Source organism: Mus musculus, chromosome 13 (genome assembly GCF_000001635.26).
Source record: "Mus musculus strain C57BL/6J chromosome 13, GRCm38.p6 C57BL/6J".
NCBI classification, from domain to species: domain Eukaryota; kingdom Metazoa; phylum Chordata; class Mammalia; order Rodentia; family Muridae; genus Mus; species Mus musculus.
Genome location: NC_000079.6, coordinates 35,014,153 through 35,027,592, shown reverse-complemented (window position 1 = coordinate 35,027,592; position 13,440 = coordinate 35,014,153). Strand labels below are relative to the sequence as shown.

At 40.8% G+C, this 13,440-nt stretch overlaps 1 protein-coding gene across 4 annotated transcripts in view; it reads left to right on the top strand.

Moving 5' to 3' along the window:
* Positions 1–477: 477 nt before the first annotated feature.
* Positions 478–13,440, top strand: part of Eci2 (enoyl-Coenzyme A delta isomerase 2) — a 49,368-nt gene continuing 36,405 nt past the window's right edge. For all 4 annotated transcript variants that reach the window (XM_006516677.2, XM_030247267.1, XM_006516676.4 and 1 more), the window contains exon 1: positions 478–584. The gene's annotated coding sequence lies outside the window, so the exon portion shown is untranslated. The remainder of the gene's footprint in view (positions 585–13,440) is intronic.

Below are 13,440 nucleotides of genomic sequence, written 5' to 3'. Positions count from 1 at the left end.
CCATAGGTACTGTCCCACACCTGGTTTGGAAATTTGTGGCCCTCAAGTGAAGCATTATCCTCTATGTAAGTTTATGTATACTTAAACTTTTAAGTATAGGGACATATGCAGATAAATATTTCGAATGCTTATCAAATACTAGGCTTCCACATGGCTTTTTCAAACATCTTTAGTATTATTTATCTGCCCTTCCCACCCACCCATCCAACCCCCATTTAGACCTTTCCCCTCTTTTTGCCTTATCTCCCGTTATATAGTTTTTAGAGGTTTGAAAGTAAAGACAAAGTCATTAAAAGGCAGATCTTTTAAGTTTTTATGATGTTAATGATCTTTAATTTTAGTAAAACTAGAGCCTTAGAAGAGAATTACAGACTTCTTTTGCTGATGTTAAAACTTTCCCCTACACCATGTAGTTGCTATGTGACATCACCAGGTGGCAGCAGAAGGACTACGTGACTTCTGACCATTGGTTTGGGGAGGGGCTTGGGGAGGGAAGACGACTCCCCTTTTGTGTTTTTCCGGTGAAGAGTGTGGGGATTTTCGTCTTGGCTTCAAATCCGTCGAAGCAGCACAACAGGTCAAAAGTAAGTACCCCCAATCATGGAACTGATTTTAGAGCCCATTGACAACTAAGTATGTGGGCAGGAATGGGTGTAAGGACAGACAAAAAAGTAGTTGTCAGATTCATGTGCAGTTGCCCAGCACCAACCCTTCAGGCTGCCTTTCCTTGGTGTTCCTGAAGGATAGTTTGAAGAAGAAGGGCTCCTGTGTGTTCTCAGGGCTCCACTCAAACTTTGGATACACCAAAGTTCCTTGTCCCCAACTTTCTAACCTATGCCTCAAGTAAAAGACTGTCCCTCAAGATTCCCCAGGATGTTAGATTCAGAAGCCCCCATAGGTATCAAGACATGTTTACCAAATCCTTTAAAGGGACTTATGAAGTAGCTTTTTAAAAAAATGCCTCTTGCTTTCAAAAACAGGACTTTTTGCCAGACCTTGAAACCAAGTCAATAATATGCCTTGGATCAGTTTTAAACTATATACTCGATACCGTGTAATCTGCCTGTTTAAGTTTAACCTGCCTTTAAGAAAACAATATATTGAGGATTTTTGCATCGATATTCATAAGGGAAATTGGTCTGAAGTTCTCTATCTTTGTTGGGTCTTTTTGTGGTTTAGGTATCAGAGTAATTGTGGCTTCATAGAATGAGTTGGGTAGAGTACCTTCTGTTTCTATTTTGTGGAATAGTTTGTGAAGAACTGGGATTAGATCTTCTTTGAAGGTCTGATAGAACTCTGCACTAAAACCATCTGGAACTGGGCTTTTTTTGGTTGGGAGACTATTAATGGCTGCTTCTATTTCTTTAGGGCATATAGGACTGTTTAGATTATTAACCTGATCTTGATTTAACTTTGATACCTGGTATCTGTCTAGAAACTTGTCCATTTCATCTAGGTTTTCCAGTTTTGTTGAGTATAGCCTTTTGTAGAAGGATCTGATGGTGTTATGGATTTCTTCAGGATTTGTTGTTATGTTTCCCTTTTCATTTCTAATTTTGTTAATTAGGATGCTTTCCCTGTGCCCTCTAGTGAGTCTGGCTAAGGGTTTATCTATCTTGTTGATTTTCTCAAAGAACTAGCTCCTCGATTGGTTGATTTTTTGAGTAGTTCTTCTTGTTTCCACTTGGTTGATTTCACCCCTGAGTTTGATTATTTCCTGCCTTCTACTCCTCTTGGGTGAATTTGCTTCCTTGAGATTCCACCTCACACCAGTCAGAATGGCTAAGATCAAAAATTCAGGTGACAGCAGATGCTGGCAAGGATGTGGAGAAAGAGGAACACTCCTCCATTGTTGGTGGGATTGCAAGCTTGTACAACCACTCTGGAAATCAGTCTGGCGGTTCCTCAGAAAATTGGACATAGTACTACCAGAGGATCCCGCAATACCTCTCCTGGGCATATATCCAGAAGATGTTCCAACCAGTAAGAAGGACACATGCTCCACTATGTTCATAGCAGCCTTATTTATAATAGCCAGAAGCTGGAAAGAACCCAGATGCCCCTCAACAGAGGAATGGATACAGAAAATGTGGTACATTTACACAATGGAGTACTACTCAGCTATTAAAAAGAATGAATTTATGAAATTCCTAGCCAAATGGATGGACCTGGAGGGCATCATCCTGAGTGAGGTAACCCAATCACAAAGGAACTCTCACAATATGTACTCACTGATAAGTGGATATTAGCCCAGAAACTTAGGATACCCAAGATATAAGATACAATTTGCTAAACACATGAAACTCAAGAAGAACCGAAGACCAAAGTGTGGACACTTTGCCCCTTCTTAGAAATGGGAACAAAATACCCATGGAAGGAGTTACAGAGACAAAATTTGGAGCTGTGACGAAAGGATGGACCATCTAGTGATTGCCATATCCAGAGATCCATCCCATAATCAGCTTCCAAACGCTGACACCATTGCATACACTAGCAAGATTTTGCTGAAAGGACCCAGATATAGCTGTCTCTTGTGAAACTATGCCGGGACCTAGTAAACACAGAAGTGGATGCTCACAGTCAGCTATTGGATGGGTCACACGGCCCCCAATGGAGGAGCTAGAGAAAGTACCCAAGGAGCTAAAGGGAACTGCAACCCTATAGGTGGAACAACAATATGAACTAACCAGTACCCCGGAGCTCTTGTCTCTAGCTGCATATGTATCAAAAGATGGCCTAGTCAGCCATCACTGGAAAGAGAGGCCCTTTGGACTTGCAAACTTTATATGCCCCAGTACAGGGGAACGCCAGGGCCAAAAAGGGGGAGTGGGTGGGTAGGGGATTGGGGGGGTGGGTATGGGGGACTTTTGGGATAGCATTGGAAATGTAAATGAGGAAAATACCTAATGAAAAAAGAAAAAGAAAAGAAAACAATATAGCCACTCTTACAACACCTTTGGACTTCCCATATGCATAGCTTTAATTTTAAATGAATGACTCTGACCCAGAAGTAACTAAGCTACCATGCGCACGTGCCTCTGTCTGTGTGTGTGTGTGTGTGTGTGTGTGTAAGCACGCGCGTGCACGTGCGTTGGGGTAATTATTTGTTGAATGCAGCCAACAAGTTTTAAATTTTAAAAAAACAAAAAGAAAAATACAAATATCCTATTAATATTGGAAACAACAAGTGACTAGAGGAAGAGGTTTTAAGTACTATTTTGGGTCAGCTGGGGTTAGTTAGTAAAGTAATTCTTCCCTTGTAAAATCTGTTAAATATTCTGAGAAAAAAAATTCTCATTCCTTTTCCATACCATGTTTCATGTTCTATACAGTAAGTACAGAGCAAAGCCCTTTGTTACAGACAATGGGAACAGACAGACACTACACAGACACACACACCCCAGGCAGACAATAGCCTATAGACCACAGGTGACATACAGAAGAAAAGCATAGGCAAAAAGGTGAATAATTCAAATTTGGCCTGACTCTTGCTCAAAACTGCTCCAAGAGGAAGACTTTTTTATTTCTTAGTTCAGTATCAATGAAGAAAATGTCAGGGATTTTAGTGGAACCTACCCATAGCACCCTATATACTTTAAATAGTCCATGCATTAGCTATAACACTGTGTGTGTGTGTGTGTGTGTGTGTGTGTGTGTGTGTGTGTGTATGTAGTGTCTGTCTGTTCCTATTGCGCGTGGTATTATATGTATATGTGGTATTACACACACACATATATATATATATATATATATACACATATATATATATATGCACACATATATATGTGTGTGTATATGTATGTGTGTGTGTGTGTGTGTGTATGGTATATATGGTATAAGAGAGATATACCATACAAATATTCTATAGATTGTATTGGTTGGGGACTAATGAAGAGAAAAGAGTATGTACATGTTTAGTACAGGCCTGATTTCTATTTCACAAGTGTTTTTGATCTGTGGTTGGTTGGGTCCACAGGTACAGACCCACGAAATGGAAATAGCCCAGCTGGTGTTTGTTTACTTACTGTATTTGGAAATGATTCACCAGTGGCCAGTTAGGGGTGTTTCCAGGACAGGGCAGGATGAACAATAGACTAGAAGACAACCAAAGTTTCTTCTAGGCCTTGGATGCCATTTTTATAAACACAGCAGTTGCAGTAGCCTGGCCCCACCACTCACAATGCTTCCCTGGGGCCAGTCCTACCTGAGCCTCAGATCACACCAGGCAGCCTTGGGCTAGAAAAGCTGCCTCACCTGATCCTTTCTCTGTTCTCCTCACTGCTCTGTGCTTCCCTCAGGCCTTTGCCCCACAGTGACTTCACATTAATAGAGAACTTAATACATCAAGGTCTGCCTCCTAGTCTTCCCTGAGATCCAGTGTGACTAGGCAACATCTCTTCCCTAGGACCTCACCCATAGTCAGAGCTTAGTTACTACATGAACGTCTACTTTGGGTCCATTGCTTTTCACGACTGGAAGTTTTCTGAAGACCTGGTGTTTCCATGTCCATTTCACATTTCATTGAGCTAGTCCTGGCTTTCTGCAGTTCACCTAAGTGGCCAGTGATCAGTCCTTTGAGAAATCCTCCTTCCAGAAAAATTGACACTCCAAGACCTTTCAAGACTTCTCTTGAACTTGTTCATTCTGCTGTAATGCCAATGTCTCTGGCTACCACTGCTACAGAAATAATATATCTATCCAGTGAGATATCACTCTACACACCTAGAAATTAAAACAGAAATATTTCTACTAAAAAAAAGCATATAGCCAGCTGTGGCTTGTGCCTGAAGAAGATTCAGGCTCAAACAGCAGACTTTTACTAATTTATATGCACGTGCACTGCCATCCTTAAATCTCTTTTAAGCCCGTGCCCCAGATTATACTTTGCACAATTTAAGCAAAGGTAAAGATACTCTAAGTCTAGTGACTTGGGCGGTCATTTACAAAGCAAAGACAGCTGTAATTAGAATACTTAAGTTCACCAGCATTGGTTTTGTTGTTGTTGTTGTTTTGGTTTTTTTTTTTTTTCTCCCACAGCTGTTACCTAGAGTCATCTTGCTCACCTGGCAGAATTATGTTTTTAGTAAGAGCACAGGATGACAGATGCCATTCAGGAGGCACTGTAGTGGGCAAATGAGCTTCTTGGGTGACAGCCCACTGTATTGGGCAATTTTCCTGCAGATCAATAGGAAGATGAACTTTTATAAACTAATATTGTTAAGATGAGTAATTATTTTTTCAGAATTTCTGGTTTGATTTAAATAGTTTTAGGAAGCTAGGGTAATTGGTAAAATATTTAAGAAGGTGGCTTAAGTTATAACAAAGTTAGAATTGAGAATAGAATGTGCCCCCTCCCTTATAGTGAGGGCTGCATATGTTACAAAAGGAGGACAGTGGGCCTTCATGAATTACAAGCACATATTGTACTTGAAAGAAAAAAAAATAGGCTTGGGACAAGTTAATGATCAAAGAAAACATTTATTCTAGGTTGGGTCTGAGTTCCTAGATCTTGTGACCTATGTATATGGCCATAGGTTTTAGTGTGCATTCTGATAAGACAGGGCTATGAATAAAGAGTAAATAATTCTTTTATAAGAGTAGAGAGTGAATGATTAGCCAATTTAGCTGACCAAGCCTTCAAAAATAAGAGGTAATAAGATAGATGCTGGTCTGTTTCTTGGTAAATAGAAATTGTCAGCTAAGCATAGGAAAAGCCCTTGCTTCTGTAGACTGGTTTGCTTAAACGTTGTTAATCAATGACAAAGGAGTTATCACTTTGGGGTTATGATGAACTTGTGGAGAGAAAGATAGATGGGAAATGTTTGATTAGTATGAGTTTCAAAAGATGAATACATAGTCAATAATCCTGCTGTAATTTTATTTTGTGTAATGGTTTTAATCTGCTTTTGAAGAATTTTTGTGGTAATTATTTTTAGAAAATATGTTAGTTGTGGCTATGGGGTCTTATAGAACATCTTAATCCTGACCTGGGGTTTCTACCCCTCTTTGACTATTTAGTTCCCAGATAAAAGCCATTTTATTTAAAATAAGCCTTAAACAGCAGAAGAGCTGGGCAGATACCTACCTACTATGCTATTAGAATCCACTTTTCCATTGATAACCCCAAGTTATTACTTCCTATGTTTCATCCAGGCTGCTCTTAACTCCAATTCGACAGCCTTCAGGGCCATATTCTCTTGAACTCACCTAACCCATGGTGGCTTCTCTCTCTTCCATTCATCTTCTTCCTTGTGGTTCTCCTCTGATCTCAAGCCCAGAAAACCTAAATCCCACCTATGTCTCTTCTGGCCAGCTATTGGCTCTTGGCATCTTTACTTACCAATTGGAAATAACTTGGGGTCAGGATCACAGATCTACGTGCAGCCTGGCTTGTACACCACTTACTCCTAGTCACATGGGAGGTAACACTACTTTAGCTAAATTCTACTTTGTGTACCTTGGTATTTCCTACGCAAAATTATTGGTAAATACTTTTTTATTTATTTTTTAATTAGATATTTTCTTCATTTACATTTCAAATGCTATCCCAAAAGTCCCCCAGACCCTCCCTCCCTCCCTCCCAGTAAATTCTTTCTTTTTTTTTTTTTTTTTTTAAAGTTTTTTTCGAGATAGGGTTTCTCTGTGTAGCCCTGGCTGACCTGGCACTCACTTTGTAGACCAGGCTGGCCTCGAACTCAGAAATCCGCCTGCCTCTGCCTCCCAAGTGCTGGGATTAAAGGCGTGCGCCACCATGCCCAACTAAATTCTTTATATCATAAATTTTACTAGTTCAAGTTTCTGGAGAAACATCACCACTTCCATTCTGGAGAGAATTACAACTATAACAAATGCATATTCTCACTAGCTTTTATCACCATTCGTCTGAGGACAGCCAGTCAATCTTTTCAGTTTTCAAAGTTCTTCAAATGATGTCTCAAGGGACTATATGTATCTCTTTGGCCCCTTGAGAATACAGCAGGAGGCATTTCATCTCCCAAAGATCACTAATATGCTGAGGAAGGAGCCTACAGAGTTAGTATGTGACCCATTCTGACTTTCAATGGCACTTTTTCACTTCCTAAAATGAACTCTACTTTTGTTTTCTGTAATGAAACGTTTGGTCAGACAAATGTTTTTTCAGACGTTTGGTCTGAAAAATCCATTGTTATGGCTGTGACATTTGTCCCAAGAGCAACTAGCCCATCCCAGTGAAGTGAGGCAATAGAGGCTGTTTCCCAGGTGTCTAATGTTGGAATACAATGGCTGGGTGTCTCATGGGCATAGGTTGACCATGGTCCCTGTACTGGCTAGTTTTGTGTCAACTTGTCACAGCTGGAGTTATCACAGAGAAAGGAGCTTCAGCTGAGGAAATGCCTCCATGAGATCCAACTGTAAGTCATTTTCTCAATTAGTGATCAAGGGGGAAAGGCCCCTTGTGGGTGGGACCATCTCTGGGCTGGTAGTCTTGGTTCTGTAAGAAAGCAGGCTGAGCAAGCTGGGGGAAGCAAGCCAGTAAAGAACATCCCTCCATGGCTTCTGCATCAGCTCCTGCTTCCTGACCTGCTTGAGTTCCAGTCCTGACTTCCTTGGTGATGAACAGCAATGTGGAAGTGTAAGCTGAATAAACCTTTTCCTCCCCAGCTTGCTTCTTGGTCATGATGTTTGTGCAGGAATAGAAACCCTGACTAAGACAGCCCCAGTGGAATTACATCTCCCAACAGTAACAACCAAGTGGGGCTTCATCATGAGTCAGTTAACTCCTCACCCCTTTAGTATTCCCAAGTACTGGCAAATGACTACATGACACACAACAATGAATGATATGGCTTTTCTGAGACCTTGTCAGGAGTCTGCCATGCCAGAAAGTCTCATTTATGTTTTCCCACAATATTATATTTTTTAATAACAGTAAATTTACAAGCTACATTTGAGTGTTGTTGACTGGCATTTGCCTAATTGTCCCACTTTCCCTTGATAGATGGCCTCTGGAAAACATTTTATTGTTATTAATTGAGGTACTAATGTGGAGGTTTGAATAAGAATGACCACCATAGGCTCATATATGTACAAGCTTAGTCACCAGAGAGTGGAACTATTTGAATGCTTCAAAAGGATTAGGAGTTATGACCTTGTTGAAAAAAAGTGTGTCACATGAGTAAATTTTGAGCCCCCCCCCCGCCCCTCTCTCTCTCTCTCTGCCTACAGATCAGGATATAGCTCTCAGCTACTTCTCTAGCCCCTGCCTGCATGCTACCAGGCTCCATGCCATAATGTTAATGAACTAAACCTCTGAAGTAAGCCCCCAGTTAAATGCTTTCTTTTAAAAGTGCTTCCGTGGTCACAATACCTAAGACAACGTTAACCCTCAGATCACACATCGCACAGTAATGTGTATCCGTATAGACTACAGAATGATTACAGTCTACAAAGAATTTAAGAAGTCTCAGAGTTAGAAAGGCTCTGAAGAAGTAGAGCAAAGGGTTGGAACACATGCATGGAGGCCCTGAGGCTGCTAGATAAGATAACTGAACTCATAGGAAGGGTGGCAGGGAGCACACCGAGCTGTGTTGCAATGTGAACCAACCTGAAAAAGCATAGGACTGTTTTGAACTGGGTAAAAAGGCTAAGAGACGGCAGGATGGGCAAAGGGCAAGTCCAGTGGCCTCTGTCAAGCAGTAGGGACCATGCTGAGCTATAGCCAGAGAAAGGGGCAGTCTGCTTCTTTCTTTTTCTCTCTCTGTTCTCCCACTGCAGCAATTCAGGTGTGGGGGTGCCTGGCTACTGGCTGAACAACCAGAATCCAGTTCTTCCCACCAATCAGAAGTACTAGCGAGATGTGAAGGAAAGACAGTGACATAGCCAAGAAGACATAGCCACCTGTCACTTGAGAGTTCCCTACCCTCTTAGGAGCATCCTTCAAGGTACCCAGATCCTCGACTGTGCCATAGAAAACATGAGCCAGAGGGAGTCAAAGTTAATGCATTAAATATTTAGACAGGAAGTTGCATAGGAAAAGGACAGTGCATGATCCCAAAGCAGGAGAGTGGGCTCCTTGAAGGAGCCGTGCTTATGTGTCTTCCCAAGGCTGCATATGACCTTGTGTGTTCCTGAGTTACCAGCAAAACTTCAAAATGAAAGAAAACTTTACACTGAAGTAAAGTTTTAAAGATCAGTTTAAATTATGTGAGCTGGTTTACTTAACTCTTTACAATGAAAATTTCCTTTTGCAAATGACATTAAGGTGGCCATGTGAAGAACATTGTATAAATTAATGGATCAGAGAAGAGAGCTGATGTGATAAAACTCTGGCCACCATCCTTCTGGCCCGAGTAAGCATATTTCATTTGTTAGTTTTGCCATCCTTGCTTGAGGCACCGTTAGGAAAGCACATGTTCTGGGAAGCCTTAGCTTACAAGTTGTGTTGATTTTCCTTGACTCTCAGTCAGTGGGAAAGCAGATCCCAGGGTGAGGAGATTCCTCCCCTTCTGTCTTGAAAGCAGAAAAACAGTATATGTCTCAGGCATGATATCTGAAGTTGAATAACTACAGAGTTCTCATCAGAAAGCCTGGGGACCATGAAAAAGTGGAACCAAATTTTAAAGTCCTAAAGGACAACATAAATTGTGAACTCAAAATTCTGCAAAACAAAGGCACACTTACATGAAGGAAAACTAAGAATCTGTGTCCAGTAGATCTACTTCAGAGAAAAGCTACCCAGGTCCTTAAGGCCAGTGGCTAACAACCTGGAGAAAAGCCTGAACTCCAGAGAAAAAGGAACAATAAACTTTTGAGTACTCCCATCTGTCTGATGATTGGACACATGGATTATAAGGTCCTGACGGCACTGCTCTGCCTGATGGAGTGTTCTATGCCTAAGGAAGTAATTCACAGAAATCAAATAGGACTTTAGACATCCCAGTGAAATGACAAGATTATACCACTGAGGTTGGTGTGGTTAAGTCTTGTTATCAGAGCATCACAGTAAGGGATGATGGTCTTCTAAGAGTTGGGCCAATTAGAGGTTCTTAGAACGGTCGTTATGGGTGCGCCCTTACAGGGACTGTGAGATGAAGTTCCTCTTTCTCTCTTTACTTCTCCCCTCTCTCATTCCACGTACTCCACCCCACCTTTTTTTGCTCCCTGACATTAGATGTGTGGACTCATTCAACACACGCCACCTACCCTGAGACATCACCCCTGCAGAGGCTCAACCCAATGGGACTGTCTGATTTTAACTTTTTAAAGATAGAGTTTTATGTATCCCAGGATGGATTCAATTTTGCTATATAACCAAGGCTGGCTTTGAACTCTATCCTTCTCCCTCCATCTCCCAGGTGTTGATATTAAAGATATGTGTGAAACTTGGCAACTTTCCTTGCCTCAATAAGCAAAACCTCAGATCAAATGTTTATCCATTTCATTAAAAAAAATGAAAATCTCATAGAAGCTATCTTATGGTTGTATTGCTATACTGGGTATTAGTTGCTGAAGAATATAGTGTCTTCTAGTTGAGTGTGTTCAGTGGGGTGGCACAGCCTCCAAATGAGAGGGTCTTTATTCTGATAACTGGAGTCTGTTGCTATTGATGCCATAACTTTTTGCTTGACTCAAAAAACTGGCTGATACTTTCTATAGGTACGAAATGAAGTGCTAACTCATTTCACTTAGAAACCAAGAGAAGCACATTCCAGAAAACTAGCAGAAAAAAAAATGGTTCTCCCTACTTACTAAACATGTAGCTCATCTTCTAAGGACTCAACAGATATGTGGGGAACATCGGTTAGAAAGGAGCAAGATCAATATCTGGGTGAGTGACCCATAAAGCAACAGTCACTACATGGGACTTAAGATTAGAGTTTTGATAAATGATTTACATTTCCTAACTTAAAAAAAAAAAGAAGACTGCCTCCCAGAAACACCTCATGTTCAATTTTAATGTTCATTAAAATTCTTATTAACTCTGTTCATTCATAAGAATAACTAACAGGGGAATCGCTGTGGTCATAAATTTGAGCTCCCAGATGACAGAGTCACTAACTCTAAGGCCTTGTGAAATCTACATGGACTCTGGGCTTCACCACCATGTCAGTAAAGTAACAAAAACAGTGTACTCTGTAGCCGATACTTGTAAACAATGGTGGCTCATTGATGATGCAGAGCATAACTTATTGAATTTCATCATCATTGAACTTTTGCTAATGTTGCATAGCAAACATGTGAACCCACAATACAAAATGATCATTGTGTGGCTTCCTGGAACTGATACTAGTGGAAATTTTTGTCCTTACTCTGTATAGCAAGAGGAGCAGAAGCCTGAAATCCACAGCCAACTCATCACTCCAGAGCTACACAGTGCACCACCGCAAAGGCTCAACTTTACTCCAGTGTCCTTTGCTAATGCCTGGCACCCACAAAATGATCAATAAATACTTTATGGGGACATGACTGATGAATGAATGTTGCCAATATGTCAACATTGCCAGTGTTGCCAACTCCTCCATGAAACAGATGCCTGTGGCAAAGGAGTCATTGTACATGAATCTCATAAACGAGTTATTTGTCCTATTGGCCTATGATTGATAGCAATGCTTTAATACATTAATTCCATCTGGCATCCTATGACATCTCAGTACAGCATGTCATTAGATTTATGAAGACTATTTTCAATAAAAATTGGGCTTAAGATCTTAAAGGAAATGAAGTGCATGCTAACTTTCTCTGCCATAAAACTAAAGATGCTTAGAGTGTGACAGTGGTTGGATAGGACCTGTGAGTTTTCCATCAGTGAATCCACTATTTTAACATGATTCAGGTCATTCATCACAACTGAAGAGAACACTGTTGGGAAAGAGGATTCGTAATTCAGCTGGGGACCCAAGTCATGTCTCTCGTCTGACACTGTTGAGTGCAGAACTGCCCTGTGCCCAGGGCAGTGCAGGAAATAGAGTCCCACTGCAGGCAGAAAAATTTGAGAAGTCAAGTACAAGAGACCAAACCTGTAAGGCACAAAATCAACCAATAAGATTAGGGAAGAAAAAGCAACCATCACCATCTTCATGCATACCACGCAAATGGGCATATTAAACTTAAAAGCCAAAAGAAAAAAATAAGAATTTAAAAAGGAAAATATCTCAAAATTTAAAAGGCACAATGCAGGCACCACAGCAAATTGAGAAAAAAAAAAAAAGACTGTATCAATAAATTTGAAAGTAGAGCAGTAGAGTTTAGTTAATCTGGAAAAAAAAAGATACCAAAATGATGTACAAAATGTAAAAGAGCTACATGAAGTGGGGATAGGCATCTCATCAGCACTGCATGCACAGAGAAAAGGTAAGGACACTGGACTGAGACAGACAAGATATTTACAGAGCTCCTGACTAAAAACTTCTCTAACGCAGTAGGAGAGATAAATTGGCATATCTAGGAATCTCAACAAGCACCGAAACAAGATAAAAATGATTACATATATCAAAACCAAACAGCTGAAGGACAAAGACAATTCAAAAATCATAAGCAGGATATATGAACTTTAATCTCAGCACCTGGGAAGTTGAGGCAGGGGGATTGTATAACGGCAGCCAATCTGAGTGCCATAGATTCTTGGAAGAATAGAAAGATCTTAGAAGAAGAACAAAAAGGTGGGAAAGACAGCAGGAAGACGATGCATGTGTACACGGAGCAACAGCTCCAATATTAGACAGGAGAGGACATGAAGGAGTCACCCAAAGTCATGCCGGAATGCAAAAAGTCTTTAAGTGCTGAAAGAAAGGAAAGAGGAACTCCAAATTCTGCACATAAGGGAAATTCCTCCTGTTTTATCTGTGGTGTGGAGTGCCCAGAAGATGGGAAATAAAGAAAGTACTGTCAGTGTGCCTGAGGCAGGCTAGCCAACCATAGGCAGACAAGATGGCTGAGCGATTTCAGCAGGTCCCAGGCCAGGATGATGATCCTTCACTAGAACCAAGTGAGATTCCCATGGCCTCTAACATAACAGCCAGCTGTCCTTTGATTTGTTATAATAACTTGTCAATGGTGTTGTCTGTTCCCATCAAGCATCTGATGTCTTAGTGCATCTGAAAACCCTACATAGGGACAGAAAAAGGGAGTAAACCCTAGTCCAACAGTATGGAACACACTCTCCTTAATTTCAGAATATCTGTCCCTGCAGTCCAACTTAACTCATCAATATTCGACTAAGCTCATAGATGAGCTTCTAGAAGCTGGTACATTTGACTCACTGTGAGAATACACACACTTGTTCCTTGAGTGTTTTAGCCATGTAATAAAAGCTCTCTTCAAATTCCTTACACTGTCTCCTCTCTGAATTCTTTAGCTACTGGTGGCAATTGCCTATATATACTGGGAAGAGGTCTGCATATCTCCCTGAGATCTCCTCAGGCCTTCACAGTCAGCAATATATCACTGTAAAAGAATTGTTTA